The 15,866-nt window shown below is 40.1% G+C and overlaps 1 protein-coding gene across 8 annotated transcripts in view; it reads left to right on the top strand.

The window, feature by feature from the left end:
• Window positions 1–2,385: 2,385 nt before the first annotated feature.
• Window positions 2,386–15,866, top strand: part of LOC109409918 (sodium-dependent neutral amino acid transporter B(0)AT3) — a 159,360-nt gene continuing 145,879 nt past the window's right edge. For 2 of the 8 annotated variants that reach the window (XM_029875197.2, XM_062855774.1), the window contains exon 1: window positions 2,396–2,654. The gene's annotated coding sequence lies outside the window, so the exon portion shown is untranslated. Of the gene's footprint in view, window positions 2,844–15,866 lie in introns of all 8 variants that reach the window. The other 6 variants (XR_009998588.1, XM_029875208.2, XM_029875209.2 and 3 more) reach the window with 6 other exon arrangements.

Raw genomic sequence — 15,866 nt, 5'->3', positions numbered from 1 at the left:
TTCGTGGGTAGGGAATATTCGCACTGTGGTATATAAAAAACTCAGATCACGTCACGTTAAGTGTAAAATTATTTATTCCCGAACTTTCCCGACTTTTCTTCTCTTACTTCTTTGAGGCCCCTTCTACTGGCACCCAGTGTTGCATTTGAACTAAACGCGAGCCAAAAAGGAACTGAGCTTGGATGTGTCATCAAATCTTATGTGTGTCCTTGCCAAGGGGCTGCCCTAGGACTTTGTGACGCATCTGCATACATGCGTTGTTGCGCGAATATATACGCCACAATGAAATGGGACATTTTGGCATCGGGCATTATGATTCTGCACCGAAATCCGGATTTTCCGGTAATCCACGGTGACCGAACTGGTTCCCCTATCAATAGAGGGTGACTTTCTGAATCGAATCAACCCAAGATTGTTAGAATTTGTGAAAAAATCGTAGACACATGACCATTTAAGTTTACCAGGTACCAGGGTGCCATGTTTTTGCGGGTGCGTTCTTGATCAAATTTTTAACTGAACAATGTTCAAAAATGTTTGATCGCAGCGTGCCGTTTTTGAACTTCAACGCAAATTGATCACGTTCAAATGCAACTCTGCGAGTGGCACACTGTCACAAATTTCCTTCCACAAATTTTCAGCATTACGTCACAGCTTCCTTCAGGGTAGCTTCGATCGTAGCCTCTAGCTATCGTCTGCCGGATCTCTGGCACCTTTAGGGTGGCGATGGCGATCATCAGGTGCATTGTTCCTTCAAGGGCGTCTGGTTTGGTTTACGGCATGACTTGCCGGTACTTTCTATCCCAACGTAAGGGGTGGGAGGGAATATCTTCCTCATTCAGAACCGGAGTTCTACTTGAAATAGCGGGGTTTTGACTAGCTGTCCTTCTCCGCAATTCATCCGGTATTCACAGAATATGGTACTAGTACAACAATGCTAAGTATCCTCGCAATACAGTCAGGTTTTTTTACGCGGGGGATACGTACCGCGTAAAAAAAAACTCAGTTCAAAATCCAAAAAACCGCGTAAAAAAAGTCTCACCATTTCTCGACGAATCATGCAAAAATAAGACGATGAAATTTTTTTTGTATGGAGTTTTCATCTACGCGGCCGCGTAAATGAAAACCGCATAAAAAAAAAACCTGACTGTAATCTTATCTCAGGTAGTGGTTTCAACTGAAGCATTATAGAGTGCAAAATGAGTCACTGACCTTCAGCTTTCGGACAGTGACCCCAGATAACGAGACAATGTTCGTGTGTCCCCGTTAATCAGTTCGTCATCCATCTTGGCGGATCTACCGTATCACCACCCTTCTCAGGCTACCAACAGGATCGATTTAAATTCACACAAAATTAAAAAAAAAACACAATTTTCGACGTTTTGTCCTTTCGACGTTTTGTCCCTTCGACGTTTTGTCCCTTCGACGTTTTGTCCTTTCGACTTTTTGGCATTCGACGTTCTGGCATTCGACGTTTTGGCATTCGACGTTTTGTCACCCATTACCCCTGCATGAAGTACAACTCCTCCCATCGATCATAGTGAAAACCGCTTTTTTATATTCTACAGTTCCTGAGTATCAGAGAATTAAAAATAAAAAAGTTTATCCTGGTTAAGGGTTAAAGAGGAAAGCAAAAATTCTAGGGAAAGGAGAGGAAAATGGGCTCATTGAATAATCCAAAACTTCTAACTGTAGAGCAATGAAAAGTCATTTGAAATGTGTTCCGGGAGTATTTTAAGGGACTTTAAGAGGATTTTAAAATAAAGTCGGGAGCTTACAGGGGAATTGAATTGGTTTCAGAGGCGCTTCAAAAGACTCAGGTTATACCAAAGGATACCAATGAGGTTTCAGGGCTTTCAACGAGAAGAGGCCTAAGAGGGCTTTCAGGGGGTTTCCAGGAGTTTTAGGAAGTTTAAATAGATGCTTGAATCACCAGTGAAGTTTCAAAATGGGTTTAAAGGGTCTTCAAAAGCATTTCAGTGGCGCTTTTGTGGATTTCAAGGCAATGTAGAATGTTGGAAAAGTTTTGAATAAACAAACAATTCCTTTGAACGTTCGTCCAACTTTACCCATCCCCAACTTTACATGAGCATCCCTAATAAGCCCTTAGTCATATCGCACACACCACCTTTTTCATAATAGGTAACCGATCGGGAAGTTTCCTGCTTCCCCCAGAAGATTATTACATACCGCTCCCCAAACATGTCACAGTGTTCCACAGCGCTACTTGGCCATTACACACCCTACAGCTCGTAGACCCGTATAGTTAGTACCTTGCTACCTACCTATACCTATAGGTAGGGTGTCTGTTGAGCAGATTATCCCCCTATGGTTTAGAAGAAAAAAAAAAAAAAAAAAAATACCTATAGGGAAAATTGCGAGGCGCATATGCTCTGACGCTCTGCCACCCATCGCGAATCGCGCTCTCCGGGATTCATTCAATGTTCGGCGCGTGGTCACCGATCAGTTTCCTTCGTGAGTTCAAACCGTGCGGTCGTGGAAAATCGAAAAACCAGTCAGCAGTTTTGGAAACGTCGATTTTTCTTCCACCCTTGTGCATCGTCGTCCTCTGCCTCAACGTCCCCCCCTTTCGCGCTCATCAACCAGCAGAAGGGGTTCGCAGAATAGTGTGGTGGGTGGCACAGGGTGTTTAATCGGTACCTACATCATCATTTTTCCACCGTTCTATGCATGCATATTGGCAAACGAGCAGTTCGGGAGCGCTGGCTGTGCTAACCATTAGTGCCCGGTGTAAGTTGGCTTCCATCCATTTCTGCGACGACGGAAGCTGTGTGTGCCGTGCCGAGCGCTCGGGCTGCTCTGGATAAAAATCAATGCCAATCGGTGTCAGTGAAAATTTCGGAATTCTCCCAGTGTGGATGGTGTGGAAAAATCGCTAAGCATGGCAATTGGATTACGCGTCTGGTGGTGCTGGAATTTGTAGTGGACGACAGGCGGATACGGAAAAACTACCCCCTTAATTGGAAGCGGAAATTGCGCTGATGAAATTCGGGATTTGCGACTCATCATCGTCGTCATTGTTGTCTCGAGACGGAAATATCGCGCGCGCGTTACATAACTGGAATCCTTGCTGGTGATTGTGGAATCAATGCGTTAATGGTGAATTCGTTCGCAAACCTAAAATTGGAACCCAGTCATAATATTTACGTTGGCTTAATTGCATAACATCCTGAAATTTTCGTCGAAATATTTTTTTCGCCTGCCTAAAAACCTTGATGACGTCTGATGGAACTAGTTTGGAGAAAAAAATTTGCTTCGCATACAAGGATTTTCCGGGTTCGGTCGGGGTGGGAAAGCACATAGCCTACCTTCGGTGATGCACAGTGGTTCGGGCAGGTGGTTGTTTTGGTTGATTATTGTTTCGGTGGGCGTGAGATTGAAAGGGATTCTTTCACGAACACGCTTCGAGTCTTTATATACCTTACTTGAAATCAAACAAATAGAAAGATTAAAAGTGCTCAAAAATAGTAACGGAACCAGTTTTATATTTTAGACTCTCATCCTAGTTATTGATGTACCAACGTTTTTAAAACCCTGAAAGTTACAGATCGCCATAACCTTAAAAAAAATAAACACTTCAGTTTTACCCTGAAAAACTTAAGATCATGATGAGCAATCTATTTTATAACTCGGAAACGGAAAAAGCTGTTCTATCGGGATATTCCAGGTCAGCCAAACTACCTTGGAGTTTAGAACTTAAGTTCTACACTCGTAACAGCTGCCATATCTGCTATACTGAGTAACGTTGGATAATCAACTGTGGCTACTGAATCAACCCGAAATCTACTAGAAATTATTATTAACCTTTGGGACATTCAGGGTCATCTAAACTGTCCTATAATAAAGTCCTTCGAATCTACAAGAATAATTTTGAGTCTTTTCGCCATAAATAATAGTACTGCATAATCTGCTGGGATCCGTGAAGCTCTTGGAATCTCAAATGTCATTAGGTGAGACACTATATGTATATTCCAGATCAGCCAAATTACCTTGGAGTTCAGAACTTCAGATCTACACTCGTAACAGCAGCCATATCTGATATGTTGAGTAAGGTTGCATAATCAATCGCGGTTACTGGATCAACCTGAAGTCTAATACGTTGTTATGAACCTTTGGGTCATCAAGGGGCGTCCAAACTGTATTGAAGTTTATCTCTTGATAGTTACAGTAGTAATTCTTACAATGAAACATTACCGATCCAATTGTTATTTGTAATCCTCCTGGCGGCATTGCATGAGTCATTTCAAGATAATTTTGAAATATTCCAAATCAATCAAACTACTTTGGAGACCATAGCTTCAGGTATACACTTGTGATATGTAATAGCTTTTGCCAGTACGTTAAGTAGTGTTACAACCACTGTATTTACCAAAGTAGTCCAAGGAACAATAAGTATTGGCTCCATGAACCTCTTAATTCTCAAGGGTCATGATAGATTTGTGATAATTTTGGCTATCCAATATTTTATGGAGTACACAGCTTTATATCTTCTCTTGTGATGCTATCTTGCTACACATAATAATACATAATGAACCATATTCACTAATGTTCTTCAAGGACTAGTAGGCATTATTTTGTACTTTTGAAACATCTAAGGTTGTTCAAACTTTTATACAACTCATATTTTGACATCTGCATTCATTGCAGTCATTATTTGTGCAATAAAAAGTTACGATACCTGGTCAAACCCACCCAGATCCGTGAACTGCTGTGAAACTCAGAGCCATTCCAAAATACCTTTGAGATATTTCAGAATTACTAAACATCACTCCAACTAAGAATCTAATTAAGATGAAGATATGATGAAGCCACATCTAGAGCATAAATCATAAGACCAAGGGCCAAGGATAAGGACTGCAGCCACGAATCAAATGTTGTGGTGACGAATTGTTGATTCAGTTTTATTATAATTGTTATTAACGCTAAATAAATGAAATAGATACAATCATTACTACAGAAACTTCAATTGCTGTACATGCTAGATTTCTAAGATCATAATAGTTTGAATGACCCCAGCCGATCTGATGATGTCCATTGAGCATTCAGAACATTTACTGGACATGATAAATTACATATCGTAGCTTTGTATAATAATACAAGTTACCGTTACACGTGTAGACTTTAGGATCTAAACTCAAGAAGAGTTTGGATGACCTAGGATATCCCGTCTGATCTGATACGGTCTATTGATCTTTCAGAAGACTTACTGGACATGGTAGATTACAAATCGTATCTTTGTATAATGAAAGAAATAACCGTTACACTCGTAGACATCCGTAGTTTGAATCTTAAAACTCAAAAACAATTTGTATGGCCAAGAATATCCCGACTGATCTGATACTGTCTTTTGAACAATCCGAAGACTTACTGGACATGATAGATTGCAAATCGTAGCTTTGTATAATGAAAGAACCTACCGTTACACGCGTACATTTTAGGATCTAAACTCAAGAACAATTTGAATGACCTAGGATAACCAGAAAAAATATTTTGCATCGTATTCTACCCTTTCAATGCTATTGAGTACCAAAAACACAGACATACGTAGGAAAAAATCTGTAATAACCCATAGAAAAAATCCGGCTTTAAAGGGTTAAACAACATCACTAGTTGACGCGTATGTCGCTAAGTAAAATCCAACCCTGAAATTCTGAAAAGTCTTCCAAATTGAAAAAAGTTTAAAAATTAAACAGTAACTGAAAAGATAGCCGAAATCTTCCAAAATTAACAACAACACATCAAGCGATTGTTTCAGGAGATTTCAAGAGTCTTTTAAAAACGTTCCGGAGTGCTTCAATATTATTAAGAGAGTTTCAGGGATATTTCAAGGGACTTCAAGGACGATACCGTGGAGGGGCTCAGGAGCCTTTAAAGAACAATACAAGGGGTTTCAGGGGCGTATCAAGACATTTCAGAGGCATTTCAGAGAAATTCAGGTTTCAGGAACGTTTCAAGGGCGTTCCTAGAGGTGTTAGGAACAATTGATAGCATTTCAGGGGCATCCCAAGGAGATTTCAAATGCGTCTCAGAGAGTGTCTGGAGCCTTTTGAAAGCGGTTCAAGTGTTTTCGGTGGCATTTCTAATTGATTATGATGATTTAAAAAAAAACACACTACACCGTCTTCAGCCAGAGGTTGCACAGACTGAACATTACACCAACACGAGACAACGGACAACACACATAACACCCAGGAGAATTTTTCGTTTGACGAAAAGTTTTCCCCGACTGGAGCGGGAATCGAACCCGCACTCCGAGGCTTACGAAACGCCTAGACGACTGACGCCGCTAACCGCACGGCCACGAAGCCCAATTTTAAGGGCGATTCAATGAAATTACTGAGGTTTCAGGGGCGTTTCGAGGCATTCCAAGTCAAGAGGGTTTCAGGTCCTTAAATGAAAGGAAATCCCCCTTAAAACCCCCTCGTATACAACACACCGCACATTAGACCCTCTGAAACCCTAAAAAACGCCTCTGTTACGTCTCTGAAATCCGCCAAAAATGCGTCTGAAAATTCCAAAAATACCTCCGAAAACCTCCTAAGACCCCTTCGGACCCCATGTAACGGACTTGAGACCCTCTGAAACCCCCGAAATTGCCCCCGTTACGCATTTAAGACCCGCCGACCATGCCTCTGGGCCCCCTCGAATCACCTGGAGCCCCCAAGACCTCTTGAAGCAACTCTGAGACCCCATGGAGCCCCATAGAACCCCTTAAAACCACTTGAAATGTCATTGAGACCTCCTGGTACCTCGTGGTACCCTGAGACGTGAAATTCCCTGAAAAGCGCCTGAGACTCGCTGTAACTCCCCTGGAACCCCATAGGATCCCCTGAAATGCCCAAATGTCAGAAAAGTGATTTGCTCTGATTGATATTTCTTCATAGTCATTCAACAACCAACACACCTACTAAGATTTTCTCAAAATATCAGTGCATTATATACTATGGTTCCTGAGACTATCCCCACCAGTGCGTAGTAAGTCGGTAAGTCGTTCACATCAGCGTTGGTAAAATACTATTTTATCTCCCCACTGGTGGTTGGTAAACATAGCACGTTGAGAGGCAAATTTTCGGTAGTGCTATATATTGATCTTTAAACATTAATTTCTCAACAGTTGCTCGGACTTCGAGATACTCTATGCCCAAGGAAGTTCCTCACGTGTTCTGTTCGATTTTTTTTTCATTCCAGTGGCGATGAAATGCAATTCGCGGACAGGTATTGGCACATGCATCGAGAAATTCGGAACCAATGCAATTTACGCTGAAAGAATTCCTGAAGGAACTTCTAGAGGAGTCCCCGAAGGGACTCCTAGAGGAATCCCTGAGCGTAGTCGAGGAGGAACCGTTGAAGGAATTCCTGAAGGATCTTCTGCAAGAATCTCTGAAAAATGCTCCTGGAGGAACTCCTGAAGAAACTTCTGAGGGAATCTCTGAAGGAGTTCCTGAGGACCTCTCTGGAAAAGCTCCTGGAGGAATCACTGAAGGAATTACAGGAGAAACCATATAAGAAATTCATGGAGAAATCACAGCATAAACTGCTGGAGGAATCCCTAGCGGATCTTCTAGAGCATTCACAAAAGAAAGTTCATCCAGCGATTCAGATGATTTTGATGAGGGACCTCTGAAGGAACTCCTCGAAGAATTCTTGTAGAAATCCCTGATGGAATTCCTGGAGGAGCCTTTCAAGAAATTACAGAAAAAATCCTCAGGGAACTCCAGGCAAAATCTTCTTAAAGGGAAAAATTTGTGGAGGAATTCCAAGAAAAAAATCTCAAGAAAATCATGAAAGAATTGCCCCCAGAAGGAGCTCCTGCAGGGATCCCGGAGAAATTCCTGATGGAATTCCTGAGGAAATCCTTGAAGGAATTTGAGAAAAATTCTCATAAGAGTTCCTAAAGAAATCTCTCCAGCAATTCCAGGAGAAATCCTTCGAGTAATTCCAAGAAAAACCGTGATGGAATTCTTGAATGAATTCCCGCAAAATTTCTGGAACAATTACGACAGAAAATACTGAGTAATTCCTGAAAAAGTTTATGAAGAAACCCTTCTTGGAATGCCAGGAATATCCCACAAAGAATCCTAAATGAAATCCCTGAAGGAGTTCCTTGCAATTTCAGTAGAAATCTCTTGAAGAATTGCAGAATAAATCCCTGAAACTTTTAATTCGATAAACTGGTCACCCTACACCACCTTGCTCAGTGAAATTTGGCAACTATATTTTTGTTTTGATATCAAGATTTGCTTAGATTGACATCAAAGCCGAAAGCGAGATGGATTTGTGAAAAAAAAGAAGTGTTCATGGTGTGGCTTCAGAGTCAGTTTGGCTTTCCATTCCGCAGATTCGTAACATGTTCTGTGGCTTAGTTAGTTATAGCGCCAGTCTAGCTAATACGGAGTCGTGGATTCAAATCCCACCAGAATCCGATTTTTTTTTGCAAATTTTATTTCTCTATTGGTCGGCGTTCAGTCAGAGTGGTCTACGCAATTTTTCGGGCAGGTAAAGATAAGCTGAGGAATTCGTTAAGCCTGAACTTTTTGACGTAATTTTGATGCAGATGTGTCATAACATAAAAGAATAATAGTATATCTGAAAATAATGACAGAGATTTGAAATTTCATTTGCTTGCAAGGCATTTTCTCGAAACCATTGAAAAACAGATGGTCCGGTCTGACTTAACACTGACCAATCCGTCAAATAGCAACATTCTGTGCCTTCTAATAACAAGTTTTTCTAGTATGATAAATATGTGTTTTAAAGTGGGAAAATGTAACAGCTACACTGAAAATATAAAATGGTGAAAATTATTGTTGTCCCATGCTAGTAAGTTTTAAAGCATATGTACTTTCATATGTCTGCTAAAAGTTCGTGAAGAGATTTTGGCTTGGCTTTGCTACACTATTTGCATAGTTTATGTTTAGATCATATTACATTTTTTCAATGATTCAAATAATTTAGCCCTTTTATTGACTTAAGCTATAAAAAATAATACTAATCACATCAACTGAGTCCAAAAAAAAATATAACTATACATTTTAGAACTTCAGAGCTTTAATTGTGATAACTGCAGCATTAATCATAAATTTGGCTCAAAAAAACATTTCCTCTAAATCACAATAAACAATTTATTTCGAAAATATTTTTTCTAGTAGAGGCATCAATATTTTTGGCCGGCCATAGAAGTACCCCCTAAAACCCCTTAGGGCGCCCTTGAAACGCCCCTGAGGTCTCATGGTACCCCGTTGAAACCCCTTGGGATCCCCTGAAACGCCTCTGCAGCCTCCCATTATTGCTCTATCTGTTAACACCCTCTGGTCACCGTTGCCATAGTTACCGTCATAATTACATTCTATTATGCACAATGTTGGTTGTTAGTAGCTCTGTCTTTCTTAACGCAGGGCATAAAAAAAGGTGAATACATTAAAAGTGCATAAAATAATCTGCATAAAAGAGATTTTAGTGTATTAAATTCACTGATGTATAACTATAAGTGAACCTCATGAATTCACGGAATAACAAAATTCAAAAAGCGAATCCGGACATTCTTTTTGAATTTTAATTTTGTATAGGGGAACTTACGTATTTTCGGCAGTTTTGTTCTCTTCGTCATGGGGGGGTTTTTTGAAACCTGTTGGTCTCAAAGTTGGCCTCAAATCCTTCCCAACCAAGCTGAATTATATGCCCAAATTTCAGGCAATTCAATCCACAAAGACCCCCATGACGAATAGAATAAACTTGCCGATAATACCCTTCGTTACCCTATATCAAAACTATTTCAATTTTTTAGACCACCAGTAAATTAGGCCGTTACAAATATTTATTTTACTTTTTGTCCCACCACTCTTTGGCTGGTCGAGGGGGGGGATAAAAATAATAAAGCATTTAATCTGAAAAATATTAAAAACTCATCGGATTTGTTAAAGATATTTCGGTAAGACCCGATATTTTGATAAATATTTTTTTACTTGCCCCCTCAAAATGCAAAATCCAGCCAAAAATTTGTGAAGGGGGGGGAGACAAAAAGTCAAAATAAAATTTGTATCAGCCTTATGATATATTTTAACTTTCGTTAGATATATAATAATTAATGGCGAAAGTGGTGAAACCATAGAGATTGAGTGTAACATCACGGAAAGATATCACAACTTTGGTGTTTTGGTATACTTACAAATTGACCACCATTCTATTTTTATTAATAAAAAGGATTGTTGAATAATTGATATGAATTGCAAAATTACTGCAGGAGGCATAACACCGATAACTGAAAATAAATGTTCAAAATGTTGGAAAACTGTTGGCGAATTTCTTTTGTCTGAAATTTCTGTATTTAGAACCATCCGGACCATTGAAAACGAAGTCGGGATTTTTGCGAAGGAATTTAATTAAACTAATGGAAGTTCCTTTCAAAATCTTTCGAAAAATTTCTATTCCAATTATGTACAGTGTTTTATGGAAAAATCTCACGTGACAATTATTAGAATAGTTTGCCGAATTTTCGGCAACAAAAAAAAAGAAACAATACAAAAAAGCACTAAAACCCTATACTTTGAGTATGATTAAAATGGAAGCACTGTAGCGACGGTTTCCCTACTATTTGAATTCTAGTTACGTCAAACCTCTATGAACCATGGTGAATTTTGGACCCCTACTCTCTTTCTGAACCACTGCGTTCACCGAACTCAACTGGGTATCAACCTCCCGAGCCGGCCGTTGTGTGCGTGTCATCGGGATACACGGATCCTGCGGGGCCCGAGAATCAAAGTGTTCACCGACCGCTGCGCTGGCTGCTGGCTGGCGCCCATCACTGTAAGTGTAAGTGAAACCAAACCCCCCATTTCGTTGGAAAATTCCAACCTTGCACGCCATTCACCCCAACAATGGCTCTCTGACAAACATGCAGAGAGGCCGAGGGGTGTCCCGATGCTGATGGTCATTGTGGGGCGAAAGGCGAACACAGGTTTGTTCGTTCGCTCACGTGTTTCTACCGGTGAAAAAGGGACTTACCAATACATTGAACCAAACAACTTAGCCCTGTGTGAGTCATTAGAAAAATGCTTAAGAGGGTGAGTGGCGACACAGTTGGTTGGGGAGAGTCAGGCAAGCGGCAAATGTTGTTGCGAAACGTGTGTGGGGAGGCGTCCCAATAAAAAGGACTGAATGGGAGTTTACTCTCGCGTGGGTGGTTTGCACTAGATCGTTATCTCTGGCAGGTGGCGAATTTGCGTTGTGTGCTTTGATGCACGACACGAGGGCTTAGCTGATATGGTTTGTTACGACACGGTGTGGTACTGAAGGAGGAAGTTAATGGAGGGTCAGTCAGTGTAAAAATAAAAAGGAGATTTGCAGGAAAATATAAAACGTAGGAATAAACGGTTCAAGGTGAGCAGCTATTCTTTCGCTCATTTAAAATTTTTAAATTAGAAATTGATTTACAAAAATCAACTAGTTTAAATTGAGAGAGAGCTACATAAATATTGGTTTTTTTATAAACAGTTTTCGATAAAAAGAAGAAACTTGTTTTTCTTTGCCTTCTATTCTTAAGACTATATTCCGCTATTATATTCTTGCTGTTTCCAGACATTGATTTTTACTGTATCGGTGCGAGTCAATACTTCAGTGTTAGTCTATTGCGATTTTTTCGCTCTTGGGTAGGTATTTTGGCCTACATAGGGAGTTATTGTGCAATCTCTAAAAACTTGGTAAACTTATTTTTGGGCATTAAGAATATTTAACTACACAGATACAAAAAAGAGTGTAAAATTCTGTGACATATGATGCACATGATTGAAGCGTGGGATATCACAGAAGTTTACATGACATGTCGTGTAAAAGTAATAAAACAGCATGTAAACTTCCATTATATGTCATGTAATTCAGCATGACTCTGTGTGTTTACATGATATATAACACAAATTTGGATATATCATGTAAATCATAATAACACTAAGTTTACATGACAAAAATGAAGTTTACATGACGTGTAAATCTCATTATTTTTATCTGTGTATGTAAAGTATCACAGAGCGCTCTGTAACGATTGCAAAAAAGTAGAAAAAAACTTAAAACCGAGCAATTTCTAAATGATTGATTGTACTTGGGCCACTCACAGACGTGCTTGGTGGTCTAGTGGCTACCGCTTCTGATTCGTATGCAGAAGGTCATGGGTTCAATCCCTGGCCCGTCCCTTTCATCCTACTTTGTATCTTTCCATCCACTTCCTCTCTCTCTCTTCTCTACATATACAACTCATGTATATTCATATGTTCAATAGCCATCGCTAGAACCAGAAACGAATTGGAAAAAAAGTCGTTTCCCTCCCTTCCAATTTCCACTCACAGCACAGTGTATATAACGCCTACAAGTTATGCAACCAAAGCGTGCTTTGCCGCTTGACCTTATTCATCTCATTTCACCACACAATCTATCACCTTACGAACACTATAAATAACCCCCTATCCATGGATCGCATCACCGACCCAACGGTGACTCCCAGATCTCCCATCCTTTCCGTCTAACAAATACCCCAGTCCGTGCTGGTTGTGGGGATGCAGAGGTGATCTCGGTCTTTAGAAGCAATAACCAGCACACTCTAACATTCCGCTCCCTTCCCAACTGACTATAAGGACGTGGCCGGCGCCGTTATTGATCCAAAATGTATGAGCTGCTAGAATTGCACAATGAGAATAAGTGAAGTGTCCCAGCCCTTATGCATTTGGATCTCAGTGCAATTGGTACCAGCTCAGATCAATCACGGAGTAGCAACCATTGACATGTATAGTCAGATTTGATCGTTTTTGATCGTTTATCGATTGATTGTACTTGGGCCACTCAGGCTGCACGTTTCCTTTAGGACTTTTTTAGGAAATCATTCAGGAATTTCCAAGATTTTTTAGGAATTTCTCCACAATTTCCTTCAGGAATTTGTTCAGAAATTTCTTCATAAATGTTTCTAAAAATTTCTTCCAGGATTTTTTTTTAAGAATCCCGCTATATTTTTTTTCAGGAATTTCATCAGGATTTTTCAGGAATTCCTTCAGAAAATACTCAATTAAAGTTTTCAGGGATTCCTTCAGAGTTTTCTTTAACATTGTTTTTAGAAATTCTTTGGAGATTTTTTTTGGGAATTCTTTAGAAATTCTTTGGAGATTTTTTTTTTGGGAATTCTTCTTGGATTGTTTTCTTTTTTCAGGAATACCTACAGGAATTTCTTGAAAATTATTTTTTTCCAGGATTTTTTAGAGGATTTTTTAAAGAATTCTTCCATAAATTCCTTCAGGAATTATTCCAGGATATTCCCATAGAACTTTGTTTTTCAGGAATCCCTTCAGGATTTTTACAAAATGTCCTCTAGGAATTACTTCATCAATGTCTTCAGGATTTTTTTCAGGAATTACTTCTTCAATGTTTTCAAAGGATATTTTTTACAGGAATTTCTACATGATCAGAATCAGGAATTCCTCCAGGAATTTGTTTTAGAATTCAGACAGGAATTTGAAAAAAAAAATCAGGAATAATTCCAGCAATTTACTCAGAAATTTATTCAGTAGTTCCTGTGATAATTCCTCCAGGATTTTTTAGGAGTTCCTTCAGTATTTTATCGATAATTTTTCATGACATTCTGAGGAAATGTGTACCCTATTATGAGAGAATCGGCAGGGTTCAAGGTAAAATATCTTTGGATGGTTCTGGGGAAATCCACGTCCTGATTCTGGAAGAATCCCTCTCACCCAAGCAGCACGCACGTGACAAAGGAGTGTCGACAGCGTAGGTTTTTGGTTGGACAGGAGCTATATTCATGTAATTCCAACTCAAAGGCAGAATAACTTGAAAATTACTCGTGTTCAACCTAAAACCTGCGCTGTCGACACTCCTTTGTGACTTGTGTGCTGCTTGGGCAGGAGTCTGGGGAAATTTCTCGCAGTATTTGAAGGGAATTCCACCCAGGATTTTGTTAGAATTCCCCTCATAATACTTTCGAAATCCATCTCAGAATTCTGTGAGAATCTTTCTCGAAACTCTTGTGCAATCTCAAATATTTTAAGAGAATCTGACTAATAATGTTATGGAGTCCTTATATAGGCTCAAAGGAATCTCTCTTAGGAATCTTGGAGAATTCCTCCCAGGGATTTAGAAGAATTTCTCTCTGACATTTGGAGGAATCCCTCTCAGTATTCTAAAAAAAATCCTCAAAGAATTTTGGAGTAATGCCATTGATATTTCTGGGATGATTGTTCTCAGGATTCTAGGAGAACCCATCTCAGTTGTGGGTGAAATCCATTTCAGGATTCAGGGGTAATCTTTTTGATTGATAATCTCTCCCAGGAATCTGAGAGAATCCCTCTCAGGATCCGATGAAAATCTATCTCAGAATTCAATGGAAATCTCTCAAGATTATTGAGCCATCTCTCTTATGATTATGTGGGAATGCTTGACATGATTGTTAGAGAGTCCCTCTCAGGATTCTGGGAGAAACCTGCTCAACAGGATTCTGGATTGTAGGGAAATCCATCTCACAATTCTGGGAGAATCGTTTTCATCTCTCACAACTGTTGCAATAGAGTTTATAGAGAACGAATGTGGCCTAAAGATTTTAAAATGAAGTTATGCAGGGAGTTTTAGGGGGAATTCAGAGGCGTTTTGGAGGAGCTTCAGAAGAGTTTAAGAGGAGTTTCAAAGCGATTTCAGTGTTAAAATGGGCGTTCTCAGAGGAGTTTCAGGAAGATTTATGAGGCTTCAGGGGATTCACTGGCATTTATGGGAATTCACAGGCTTCTTATTGAGCTCCAGAGGGAACTTCAGGGCACAGACAAACAGACGTAACACCTTGAGCTTCTTCTTCTTCTTTGTAGCTCGACGTTCGTAATGGAACTTGGCCTCTCTTCAACTTAGTGTTCCTAGAGCACTTCCACAGTTTTTAATTGAAGGGCTTTCTTTGCCTGCCATTGCATGAATTTTTATATTGTGAGGTAAGTAAAATGATACACTATGCCCAGGGAGTCGAGAAAATTTTCTCGAACGGAACGGGAATCGAACGGAGACGGTGGGGATTGGCGATCCATAGCCTTAACCACTAGGCTAAATGGAGACCCCTTGAACTATTTTCATGGAAATCCATCGCCCAGTTCACACTACCACCACCTGGTGGAAAAGTTGCACGAATCACTGTGTTTTGCAATATCGTCAACAGAAGGCGCTAGTGTTAAGCGTCAAACGCATAGAAAAACGATGCGCGCGCCTCTGGATGTGAAAGCCACAACTATGAAAATTTAAAATGATCGTTAAAAGCGTGGTCGATGGAAATTTCTCAAGTGTTACGTCTGTTTGTCTGTGGCTGAGTGCATCGTGAAACATTTCCCCCAGGTGATGGTAGTGTGAGCTGGGCGATGGATTTTCACGAAAATTGTTTTAGGTGTTACGTCTGTTTGTCTGTGCCACAACTATGAAAATTTAAAATGATCGTTGAAAGCGTATGGGAATTTCGCAAGTCTTACGTTTGTTTGTCTGTGGCGCTAGTGTGAAACGTCAAACGCGAAAAAACGATGCGCGTGCCTCTGGTTGTGAAAGCCACAACTATTAAGACTTACCCCTAGTAAGACTTAAAATTATCGTTAAAAGCGTGGTCGATGAAAATTTCGCAAGTCTTACGTCTGTTGTCTGTGTTCGCGGGGTTTTAGAATGGTTTCAAGCCGTTTCATGGCGTTTTCGTAGGTTTCAAGCGGTTCAGAGGCTTTCTGAAGAGATCCAGAAGGGTCATAGGGGTGGGAGAGCGGTTTTATGGCGTTCCAAGGAGTTTTCTGGGGGTTTTAGAGTGGCTCTCTCGGATATTAGGAGGCTTTACACGCTTTCAACTG

This window comes from Aedes albopictus, chromosome 3, assembly GCF_035046485.1.
Source record: "Aedes albopictus strain Foshan chromosome 3, AalbF5, whole genome shotgun sequence".
In the NCBI taxonomy this organism is placed as follows: Eukaryota; Metazoa; Arthropoda; class Insecta; order Diptera; family Culicidae; genus Aedes; species Aedes albopictus.
The sequence above is the reverse complement of the archived record's forward strand: the minus strand, read 5'-3'. Positions and strand labels throughout refer to the sequence as shown.